The sequence below is a fragment of the Chenopodium quinoa genome, unplaced genomic scaffold (genome assembly GCF_001683475.1).
Source record: "Chenopodium quinoa cultivar QQ74 unplaced genomic scaffold, ASM168347v1, whole genome shotgun sequence".
NCBI lineage: Eukaryota > Viridiplantae > Streptophyta > Magnoliopsida > Caryophyllales > Amaranthaceae > Chenopodium > Chenopodium quinoa.
Genome location: NW_018743574.1, coordinates 609438 through 622696, shown reverse-complemented (window position 1 = coordinate 622696; position 13259 = coordinate 609438).

The following is a 13259-nucleotide window of genomic DNA, read 5'->3' as shown; positions in this document are numbered from 1 at the left end:
ATAACTACCCGTTCTACAATTTTTGTTCTTTTCGGTATTTTTCAAGGAACTCTAATAACTACTAATATTTCACTTTGAGTTATTTTCTTTTGCGTGAAAAAAACCCATGCATTCGCATGAGTATGCTCTAGGTATTCTTCAGCTATAAGCCAAATGTTATTAGAGGACCTTGAAGAAAGTGCGCCTACATATATACTTAGGGCATGTTCACTTCAACTCTTAATTAATTTCCTTCTCTCATTTTAGTTCAGTTTCAATCACTTCAGTTCGGCTCAGTAAATGTGAACAGACTCTTAATTTAGGCCCTTGGGCTTGAAATGTGTATGCAACACAAGCCCACTCATACCTGGCTCAAATTAATTTCACTTTGAAGGAGGAATGGATGAGATACGAACCTGTGACCTCTATGTCACGTTGGCTCCAATACCATGTTATTAACGGACCATCTCAAACAAAAGCTTAATCTTATGGTTGAGGTCCAGGAATATGTTTTATACTCTATCATATGATTTATAGTGTATCAAAAGATTTATCTTAACCAAAGTCGGAATCATAAAAATATAAAAACAATAATTAAAAAAAAAAATTAAAGAAAAACTTCAACTTTAGTGCTTTAATACATTGAAGTGAAAATTGGTACTGTAATAGAGTAAATTAGATACAGTCAGATTGAAAAGAAGCCAATAATGATAAGCAACAATCTTTATTAATCGATGGTACTAAATTATTACAATTGATAACTTGTAAAAGCAACTAACAATATAAAATATCAAAGAATTGAATGATGAGTACGACTGTACAATTAAGTGATCAACTAAACTTAATCCTTGAAACTATTGCAGTTCCAAATACCATAGCTCAAGTGGTTAGATCTTTTCTCCAGGAGAACTTTCTCACCTCCATCCTTGTGTCCGATAAACACTAGGGGTGAACATGGTTTGGTTTGGTGTGGTTTGAGTCTTAACCAAACCAAACCGCAAAATACGGTTTGGTAAAATTTTTCAAACCAAACCAAACCATATTAGTATTGAAACCAAACCAAACCAAACCGTAATAATACGGTTTGGTACGGTTTGGTTTGCGGTTTATGATGAGATGATATTTTTTTTTTTCCAAAAATTGTCAAATAATACTTCACTAATTTATAATAATGTTTAAATAAGTAGCCCAAACGAATTAAATTGTACTACAAAGTTACAATAAAGATATCAAGTACTAACACATAATAAAAATAATACATAACAATAAAAGATATTCATATGAGTACTACATTATAGTCATTAATTATAGAGTATTGACGGTATAGTTTTTATCTAATTTTCATGGTTTTTTATTTATTCTTTAATTTTTTTATATAATATAAAAAAAAATTATTGAAAAATTATATAAATATTAATATACGGTTTATTGGTTTACGGTTAGGTTTGGTTTATAATTTTTGCAAAACCAAACCAAACCATAAACCATATTTACAAAAAAATCGAGATCAAACCGTAATTTTATAAACCGTAAACCAAACCAAACCGCTAAAATACGGTTTGGTTATGGCCCAGACCAAACTGTGTACAGCCCTAATAAACACACACAAAAAAAAAAAAAATGGTCAAGACATGAGCAAGGATAATTAGGATTTCCCAAGCAGCAAAGCTCATCTCTTGGGCGCTGTTACGACTTTCCCAAGCAGCAAAGCTCATCCTGATCAACACGGTCCTGGTAAGTATGTCTTCTCATATTATGAAATGTATGAAACTTCCACAGGGGATTGCAAATAAGATTGGTTCCTTAATCTCGAGGTTTTGGTGGTTTAGCAATGGAAATAAAGGCATGCATTGGGTGAAGAGGAGTGTAACCCAACTCCCGAAGGGTATGGGAGGATTGGGGATTAGGGGCACCTCAATCCTAAATGATGCCCTCCTTTTCAAACAAGCTACTAGAATGCATCTTCACCCTCAACTTCTTCTTGCTAGAGTGTATAAGGGTTTTCAATCGTGTTGCATATGTAGGTTGAACACTCCCTACATCAGGAAAGGGAATGCTTCAATGGGTAGGTCTAGTGTTCAGAAGGTCACTCAATTTTTCAAAGAAGGGTTTGCTTGGAAGGTAGGAAATGGCAAACTAATTAGGGCAATCAGCATGCCATGGGTGAAAGGGGAAATTCCCCTAGTAAATTCAAGTCAAACCTTGAGGGCTGCTTCGGAGTGGAAGGTGAGTGATTTTATTGATGAGGAATCAAGGGCTTGGAATGCAGGGAAGGTCAGGAAGTGTTTCGATTGGAATAGTGCAAAGGCAATTCTAGCAACGGAACTGCCGAAGTCTATGGAGGACGACTTCCTCTACTGGAAATACCACCCTTCGGGGAGGTGACAGGTTAAAGTCGTATCCCCTAATCAAAAATAATTCCTAGATCCTCTAACTAAAGTAGATAGGGAAGTAGGGTCGATCTCCAAAGGGAAACAAGTCTTTTTAATTCTAATTAATTATTATAATCTAAATTATTTAAGTAACCAGTAATTTAAATATGAATTCTATACTACGAAGGATGAGTTTAGGGAGAAAAGAATCAATAATAAGGAAACCTAGGGTCACAGGTTCACCAATAATTAATATTTCGGGATAGAACGAAGCAATTAATAATTAACAATGCATAGGTAACATGATTAACAGGCTCTCGCAATTTATTAACCAACATGGATCTAACAGGCTCTCGCAATTTATTAGACCTAAGTTCCTATTAAAAATAGCCTTTAATATTAAATCAACATCTGCTCGATTCATCAATTCAACATTGCTAAACATTCACAATCAAATTACATCTGTTCGATTCATAATCTAATTGCAAAGAATTAAAACAATTCAATAGGAAATTATCATGCAATATCAACAATCAATAATTACAAACTATCCCTTCATATTAATTATGGATCCCCATAAACCCTAGAATTAAACTACTCACTAATCATCATAATTAAACCAAGCAAATAAATAAATAAGAACATGATCAAGAAAGCAATTAAAAATAACTGAAATTAAAAAAGGGAAGAAATTGTACCAAACTAAATCTGGAATTAATGTAGGAATTAAGAACAAGAGTTAGAGAGAATTTAAGAGAGAGAAAAATACTAAGTAGAGAGAGAAAGTCTAAGAGAAAGAAGATCCGTAATTAATCCATACAAAACGAATAATATATACATCTCCTAAAATAAGAATTAACTAAACTTAATCAGGTTCTAGAAAAACACGCGCCCGATCGGGCGAAGGGGGCGCCCGATCGGGCCCGCCTTTTTCTCATTGCCCAGCCTAAAGTGTCGCGCCCGATCGAGCCAACGCTCACCCGATCGGGCGCGCCTTTACTTGATAGCTGGCATGCGCGCAGCTCGCCCGATCGGGCGTATGCTTGCCCGATCGGGCCCGGCTTCATCTTCATGGTTTGGACTTCGATTGGGCTAGATTTCTCGGCCCAATTCATATTTCCTCTCGGGTCTCGAATACATGGTCCAATTAAACTAACCCTTAATCACCGGCTCGATGTCTCTAGCCGGCCTTGGGCTCCAAGAATGGTCGTGTTCCTCCAATGCTCGTAGTCGCTTCATAAAAATCTCGGGAAAATGCTCCAAAGGTGCAATTCCCTGCAAAACTTAACCAGAACAACAAAAACACTAGAAAACACATATTAGTAATAAAAGTGGCCCTAAAGGGCCAAAAACACTACTAATTATGAACAAGGGACGAGGGTAAAACATTATATAAAATAGACATATCAGGAGGTATACGGTTAAAACAGTAAGGACGTGGGTTTAGAGTCGACCAGTTACTTGGCCAGGGATCGGGATTTCGTCAAGTTAATTTGGAGATTGGAGATCCAGCCAAAATGGAAGCTGTTTATGTGGCGGCTCTTCCATGATGGTATTGCGGTCAAAGGTAATTTGGCCAAAAGGGGAATAGGTGTGGATACCACCTGCGACCACTGTGGAGTGGAGGAGGAAGATAGCCAACACCTCTTCCGATCCTGTATTCTGGCAAAAGAGGTTTGGGATGATGACTCCTTGACTATTTGCCATGACTTTCCTGGATTCGACTCTCTGAGAGGATGGATCCAGCACTATATCCTGCTGTTTTATAGCGAGGATGGTAAACATAGTGCCCGATGTGTTAGGTTTATAGGTACTCTATGGGGCATATGGAAAGGTAGAAATGAGAGATGCTTTAAGGGAGCTAGGGGTTCGACAAGTCTGGTTAGGGAATTCATTGATCAAGCTATGCAAGACCATGAGATTTTTATTTTTCAATCTAGTATAACGACCGATCCAGAGGCAGCTAGTAAGGATAACCCGGTTATTCCTCCAGGTTTCAATTATGTGCAGCTAGGAACAGTTAAAACTGGTTTTGAGGATTTCATTATGGAAGCGGATGGTTCTTGGGATAAGGATACTTGGTTGGGCAGTGAAGTCCAACCAGCAGGGCTTGGGGGTTAATGAAGGAGGAAAACACGGGACTGCTTCTTCTGTTATCCATTGCGAGGCTTGGGCTTGCCTTGAAGCAATGAAGTGGGCTAGGACAAAGGGTAGACAGGGTATTCTTCTGCTCTCCGATTCAACCTCTCTTTTACATAACTTACAGGACAACAATGGTAAGGAGATTTCGATCAACTGGGTGCTTAAGGAGCTTAGGGAAGTAGGGAGCTCGTTTGAACGGTGTACGATTCTAAAGGTCCACAGGGACCAGGTTAAAAGGGCAAACGACATTGCTAGGGAGTGTCGTGTTACTCTTTCTAACCTAATGTAGTTTTCTTTTTGTTCCTTTGCTATTGTCAAAAAAAAAAAAGAAAAAAAAAAGAAAATTAGGATTAAGCAATTCCAAATATTACCGGATTTAACATTCAAATAAAACAGAACGCAAGCCATGATATTTTTTTTAAAAAAATTATTATTACTAATGGTACCACTAAATTATTACAATAATTCAATTCATAACTTCTTGATGCAACTAACCAAGATTGTAGCTAAATATAATTTTTTTTTTTTGAAGGGAGCTAAATATAATTCATAATACTTTTAAACATAGTATGATATTGATTAAACAACCCTAACAAATAATAATCAAAACATCTAAGAATTGGATGAGTAAGCTAATAAGAATTAATTTGGTAACACTTGATTCAATAACAGAAATTAAAGAAACCCTAACAAGTAACAAACGTACCTGATAAAACTAAAACTTATAATAATCAAATAATTAAATAAACAACCCTAACAAATAATAATCAAAGAATTAATTGAATGACGAGTAAACTACACAGAATAAATCTCCAGCATACATGAGAGTGATAACAGTCTTGGACAAATTAATTAAACTTAATCCTTGAAAGAGTAATTATGGCCTATTGCAGTTCCAAATACCATGACGGGTCTTCCTTTGATGATGACAAAGTGAAGAGCGTTGTTGTGTCGACACGTTGCAACAAGTATGTAATCATCTTCTTGTAGTCCATTCTCCTTCTTCAGTCTAGGCCACACCCGTCCTTTCCCGGACTTCAAAACATACTTAAATCCGGGATCATCCTCGTTGTTGTTGTCGTTGTTGTTGTTGTCGTTGTTCTTCTTCTTATTTTTATCAAAATAATTCCATCTACTAAGGGGCATCTTGTACACGAACGATCCCATGATGACCTTGACTTCGATATCCGCTTGTTTAAGAAGCTCTTTCTCTTGATTTGTTAGAAACGACGCGTCTAGCTTTTTTTCTGAACCTGCCGGGAGGGCTAGTCGTGCCTGTTGAGGTGCCATGTCAGATGGAGTCATTCTCTTTTCCATTATTACTTTGACTTCGCTGATATCTTCTTTATTGTATCCCAAATTACGCGTCACATGCTCGATAATTGAGGCTTTAGTAGCATCATTATTATGATCAACAAAACATAATTTAATAGCAGGCTTCTTGATCTTCTTCACTTTAGGTTTGTTGTTGTTGCTGCTGATCACGTGCACGGGGGTTTTCGAGGCCTCGCCGGGTTGTTTGTTGCTGTTGTTTAAAGGTTGTTGTTGTTGTGAAGGTGGTTTGGCAAAGGTAATCTTTAAGTTGAAATTAGGGTTTCTCATAATGTAACATTCTCTTTGTATCTTGGATTTTGGTTCATCATCATCTTTGGTGTTTGGATTTGTTGGTAAGGAAGACGAGGTTGTAGCATCATTGTTTCGTTTCTTGTTGATCATGGTGCTGGTGTTCTCTTGGCTTTCATCTGATTTCTCCGTCGAAATCGATCGAGAAATTAAGAAGAAGGATGAACAATTAAGGGAGAAAGATTTAAAGGGAATGAAGATTGCGTAGAAACTGAATATGAAAGTAGAGTTTGGGATGATATAGGAAAATATGAAAGTAGAGTTTGGGTGATGTAGGAGTGAACAAATTGAACTTGGTGAGCAAGTATCCTAATTGTAGTAGTAATATGATACGAGTAGTTTTTAGGAAATCAAATCCAAAGATTTTGTTCATAAAAATGATAATCTATCTTATTTTAGGAAACAATATCTAAAAACCTTGATTATGATCGACATATACTCTAATATTTTAGGAAACTTATTAGTTTGGAAGCTAATAGACTAATACGAGTAGTATTAGCTAGCTGCCTAGCTGAGGTTTGTTTATAAAAAATCTCATCTTTTACAATAATGTGACGATATAATCTGATATTTACTCAGCCCATTCCTAATTAGATCTTGCAAAACCCTTCCTAGATTGTACTTGTATTACAACGATTCTAATTGTAATTTTATTTTCGATGCAAATTCTAATTGTATTTTAATACGATGAAAGTCCCACCCCCTATCGAACTCAATTTGTTTAACTTGTAATTATATCAACTCTATCTTATATTTTATTGTTTACAATTCTATCAGATGAAGCCCATGCTATGCGATGCACCGTTTATTTGTATTATATACAAATAATATTTTATCTATTTACGGAGTATTATTTTATTCTTGTACATCTTACATCATTTAATATTTTTTATTTTAAAATTAGTTGTGAATTTGCTCCCATTCATTATACTTCATATATTAGTAGTACGCTAATACTTATAATGTCAAAAGATAATATTTTATATTTAAAAAAAAAATTAACTCTAAAATCTCATTCGCCGATTTTGATTACGTAGCACTTGAATTATTTAACTTTTAAAAAAAATCACAAATCTATTATTTAATTGGCTATAACTAAAATTTTTAATCTTACATAGCGTGTTAAAAAATCAAAATAATCATACGCGGCGATCTTAAAACATGGATAAAACTTCCCTTTATACATATGCTAAACTCTTAAATAGACCTGGTTCACACTAATTTATTGTGGACCACTTATAATAGAGATACTATGGTCATTTTATTAACTAAAAAAAAAGGTCACTATGTTAAAATAATGGTCATTATGTTAAAATAAAAATGATTGTTTTTATAAAGGTCATAAGCGATAAAAATTTTTAAATGAAAATTTTAAAATACGGGTCAATATGAATAATATAGGTCGGTAGGTTAAAATTAGGATCATAACATCATACTTCAGGTTTTGCAACAATACTAAAAATAACACATATTTTATTAAAGGTTACTATGTTAAAATTAAGGTTACTATATTTAATATTAGGGTCACTATATTCAATACAAAACCAGTTACGCACATGTGTAACTTCGGGTCCATAATAATATTATTGTGAACCAGGTTCATACAAGTTTTTCTGTATACATATTTTCTGTTATCGTAAAACTCCCTTTTATATATATTTTCTATTATCGTAAAGACGGGACAAGGGTAGTTAGTGGGCCCCACATGACTTCACATTTAAGTTGAGAATCAAGTATGTAGGTAAGAAGTTTCACTACACCAAAATCTAGTATAAGAAACGCAAGATATAAAACGGTTAATTTGGATAACCGTTCTCTATCACTATATAGAACGCATTTCTCTCTTAACCGTTTTATGAGTAAAAGATTATAGAACAGCTAGCTTACCTAACCGTTCTATATTGTTTTTACCCATTAAAATTAATATTCATTTAAAAAAAATAAGAAGTTGGAGAACCGTGTTCTTTCCCAACTGTTGAGCATATTCCGCCCATCTTACTCCATTAATCTACAATTACTCCTTCTAACCCAGAAAAAAAAATTAAAAATAAACCCACCCTAAAACCTATCCCTACTGGCCTACTTCGGCTCACTTTTAACCGCCTCAGCTCCTTATCACTTACCCTCTTATACTTTGCGGTCAATTCGTCAAAATCAATCGTCAACCTCTTTCATTAGAATCATTAACACTCTCTCTACTTTGATTTGAGCTTTAATGAATCAAACTGATGATAAAGCTCTCCGAGAAATGAACAATTCTTCGTATATTAAGAGGTTGGTACTTTTACATACCAATAATATTAATTCGTGGAAATTTTAGATCTGTTTTTTTTGTTAATAGAAAATTTAGATCTACTTATTTTTTAGTGTGATTACTGATTAGTATTGTTTGATGTTGTTGGAAATAGTTGTATGGTATAATGAAGGGCGCAAGCGAAAACGAGATTCGATTAGTTGGAATGGAGCTGCAACAAATTAAGCGTGACTTTGTAAGTTCATTTTTTTTTTTAATGTTTTGTTTATACATTGGATGTTTTGCTCAACAACTATGGATTGTGGTATCAATCCAATCACTTGATGTTTCTTTATATTATTGCGACTTTTATGATTTTATCATTCGTATGTATAGATATCACAAATTCACTATTGTTACTTTATTCTAATTTCTTGGATTTTAGCGAATTCATTATGTAGTCTTTGATATAATGTATAGCTATCGCAAAATCACAGTTGATAAATCTTTTTAGTTGGAATAAATTTTAATCATATATTTCGTATGAATTTTACTTGTATAATTTCTTTTCTTTATTTCGTAGGTTTTCTAGCATGAAAGAACGAGTATGAAAGACACAAGTAATACAATTTACGAGTATGGAAGAAATGAGTAACAGCTTTATTGGCAGACTTTTACTTTGTTCTTCTTATGTTAAGAATGCTAAATCTCTTGCAAATATTAGTTTGCTTATTATAATTGTACATCTTTGGAAAAGATTATTTCAATATATAACAAATTCGATCTTATTGTATTGACTTGTAGAATTTTCTCCCACCAAATCATATAATTACACGTATCAAATTTCAACATATATATATTTTTTTTATTTTAAATGAAGAATAGAGAACTGTTATCTTACCTAACAGCTCTATTAGGGGAAGGAAAACAGAACGGTTAAGTTAGATAACTGTTGTTTTTTCCTTCTTTAGTTATTGAATTTATGAAAGGAAAAGAGAGTTGGTATCCCAATAACCGTTCTCTATTGCTCAGCATACAAATCGCCTATTTAACCCGTTCTATATACTTTATACATCGCTTAGCAGAAGAACGGTTGTAAGACGTTCTATAAAGCCACTTTTAACAGTTCTCTAATCCCTTTTTTGTAGTATGTTTTGATGTTTTGAAAAATAGTTGGTGGTAAAATTAAAAAAAAAAAACACTATAGGTGATAATTGTTAAAACAATAACAATTGTAGGTGGTAATTGTTAAATTTTCCTATAATATAATATAATAATTTTCCAAAAAAAAAAATTATAATATTATAATTTAAGGTGAAAATAAGGATTTGAAAAAAAAAAAGTAAAAATAAGAATAAGAATATGATGTCAATATTTGATTTAGGCGGGATATTTATGACATGTATACTATGTGAAAAGAGGATATTGTGGTTGTTATTGTAGTAATATTTAAACATGTGTAATTTTTTTTTTTATAGATTCATAATTATATATTATAAAGGCTAATAAGATTAGTCTAATACATTATAAGATTTTAAGATAAAATTTATTTTTAGAAAAATTATAACTTTGTAGTGTAAAGGGAAACTTTAACTTTAAATGGAAAATTTGTGAATTCAATAAACTTGTTTTGGTCATAGTTCAGAAATTTATAAAAGATGATCATTTTAGGAAATAAATTCTTAATCCCTCATAAGATGATGATAATTTAAGAAACAAAATTATCATAACTGTTCGATTTTAATTACTTCATAGGTAGTAGAATTTGTTATAAACTCTCGGGTGTATCGTACACCCAAGGCTAGAGCTGTCAATTCGGGTAAACGGGTCGGGTTTGGGTCAGGTAAGAGTGGATCGGGTCAACTCGAGTCGAGTCAATTCGCATTAATTCCATAACCTATACGGGTCGGGTCACGTCGGGTCATACTTCATTTCGGGTTTGGGTCGGGTTTAGGTCGGGTTAATAACAAGTCAGGTTACTGATAGGTTGTCGTACACCTGTCAAAAATAAAATTCCTAACAAAACCAACTAACAATGTAGTAGGGTAAGTAGGGTCGAATCCATAGAGAGATGGCTATTCAATCTAGCTTTCAAGGTATGGAGAAACTAAACTATGTCGCGAAATTGGGATAAAAATATAGTCTAAATTAAAAGAGGGAAAAAAATAATTAATAAAAAGACCTAGGGCTATGGTTCACCATGTTTATAGTTCTAAATCTATCAAATATAAATAACAATTCAATCAATCAATTATCTAGAGCAATTGCTAAGCCTACAGTCGGGTCTTAACGCTCTCAATTCAACATATGTAGTTTGGTCGCTAACATAATCAGAATTGCTAATTGTAGGTAAGCCTCTAAAAGTAAGATCTTTCAATTCAAACTCTTATTAACAAAAATTAATCAAACAATTGATCAAGTTGCAAGATTAACAATAGAACACTATCAATTAGAGAAATCAATAATCAAAATATTAAAATTATCAATCAAGATTCATAATATATACATGGATTCCCAAACCCTAGAAATTTAACTACCCAAACATGAAATAAATAATTAAAGCTAAATCTAATAAAGAAAGCATAATTAAAATAAAGAAATAAAATTACCTCAATGAATTGAAATAATAAACCCAAGAATCATCCATGGAAGAATCCATGGAGATGCCATGAGAAACTAGGGTTCAAGACAAAAACTAAAACGAACGTAAAAATAAAAAGGCATAAAAAAGCATAAGGGAAAAATAAAATCCCTTGGAGTATTTATATTATCCTAAAACTAATCTAAAGATAAATAAATAAATAAAAGATAAGAAATTAAAATAACAAAAGTTGTTCGATGATTGGACAATTAAAGGGGTCGTAGTCGATCAAGGATCGTTGCGATGATGGAAAACAAGGCTCGGAGATGACCTGCTGTGTTGGAAATTCTTGAGTGAAACACAAAGAAAGGAGAGGGAAAATAAATGTGATAAAGTCTCACATTGATATCTATCTTTCAGTTATGTCTTCTGTTGGGGTTGATTCCCCAATTGTTAGCTGTTTAATGGGTGGTTTAATGGCAAAATGTTAATGCTCTTTATGGCTGCCATTTCTCCTTAAATCAAGCTAGTTGTTGCCTTTTTCATGTTGCACGTTACCCTTCTTTTGGCTATATATATTTGTGCTTTCACAAGCTACGAAGATATACAAAAATCAGCTATCTTTTACCCTCTCTAAATTTATCCCTTCGGATTTTGGGCAAGTATTCTGGTTCCAGTCGGGTTTGTGAGTGCATATAAACTCCGGCGCCGTGCTTATCCTGGAGGGCGACCTCTTCTAGTCTACTGCATCGGGAGGTAGCGCGGAATCGTCTTTTAGGTCAGTGGTTCTCCACGACGCGGCAATTATCAATTTGGTCCACACAACGTTGAGATAAGTATTTATCGTTTTATAATTACTTATTTACTAACATGCTGCTGGGCGCGGAAACCAGCTGCCGCTGGGTATCCATCGGCCAGACCAGTAGCTGCTCGTGGCTTGGGAGTGCCGACTGCCGAGCTTCGGGCGCTGGTGGTCCGCTGGTTCGCAGGGTCGTCTTTCAAGGGCTATAACTCCTGTTATAGAAGGAGTCTCGGGGCGTGTAACCTATCACTGGAAAGCTCTTCAAGTCTAGTTTCCAAATCAGTTTGAATCTCATCAATCCAATCTGTATAACTCAAGATATGATCAAAAGAGTGGACAAAGGTCAGTTTTGATAATTTGTAAACCATCGTTTTTCTTCATTTCTAGCTCAAATTCATTTCCGTAAAGTGCATAACGACCCTTGTGGATGCTATATTCATTCCTCATGCATATAAATCTCAAAATCAACATCCACAAACATGGGTTCTCCAATTAATAAACTCAATTCATCGGCTTCCATCCAAATATCATCCGAATCAACTCCAAACACTACGAAAGCGTCCAAATGTCTATCAAATCACCTGAAACATTAAGAAAAACACAAACGGAGCGTAATAGAGTACAAAACAAACAACTTATGTATTTACGACCTAAAAAGCGACTAAAAGACTTAAAAAGCAACTATAAACTTAGCATAAACGTGCCTATAAATCCTATATAAATGTGATTCATCAGTTACATTCGGGTCTGGTGAACAATAGGTTAGGTTTAATTAGGGTTTTCACGGGTTAAAACGGGTTAGGGTAATTCTCGGGTTCGAGTCGGGTTCGGTTCAAGTCAATAATTTGCGGGTTAGAATCAGGTTGGGTCATTCTCGGGTTTGAGTCAGATTCGATTCAAGTCAATAATTTGCGATTATAATCAGGCAGGGTCATTTTCAAGTCGGGTCATTCTCGGGTTCAAGTCAAATTCGGTTCAAGTCAATAATTTGCGGGTTATAATCAGGTTGGGTCATTTCCAAGTTGGGTCATTCTCGGATTCAAGTCGGATTCGTTATGTTCAAGTCAATATATAATTTGCAGGTTAGGTCGGGTAATTTCCAAGTCAGGTCATATTCGGGTTCAACTAACTATAAATAGATAATTATCATTTTTATCAAGATAATTATTTCCTTTGACTATAATATACTTCGTATGTGGCAATATATTAGGGAACTATAGTTTATAATTTAGGAAGATAATTATCTCCTTTGACCATACAACAATATACTATATTTAACTCTTAAATTTGAGGATGATGTTCCTTTCTTTTGCTTGCCTGGACCGACTTGATATCCCTAGACAAAATGTTTTGATAAACAATAATAAGGTGGTCTAAATTACATTTAAGGTGATTTGAAATCGGGTCAGTAATAATTGGGTTAAATTTAGGTCAGGTCAATAACAAGTTGTGTTAATTTTGAGTCGAGTTAGTAACAGATCTGGTTGAATTTTTGGGTCGGGTAAGTAACTGGTCTGGTAAAATTCG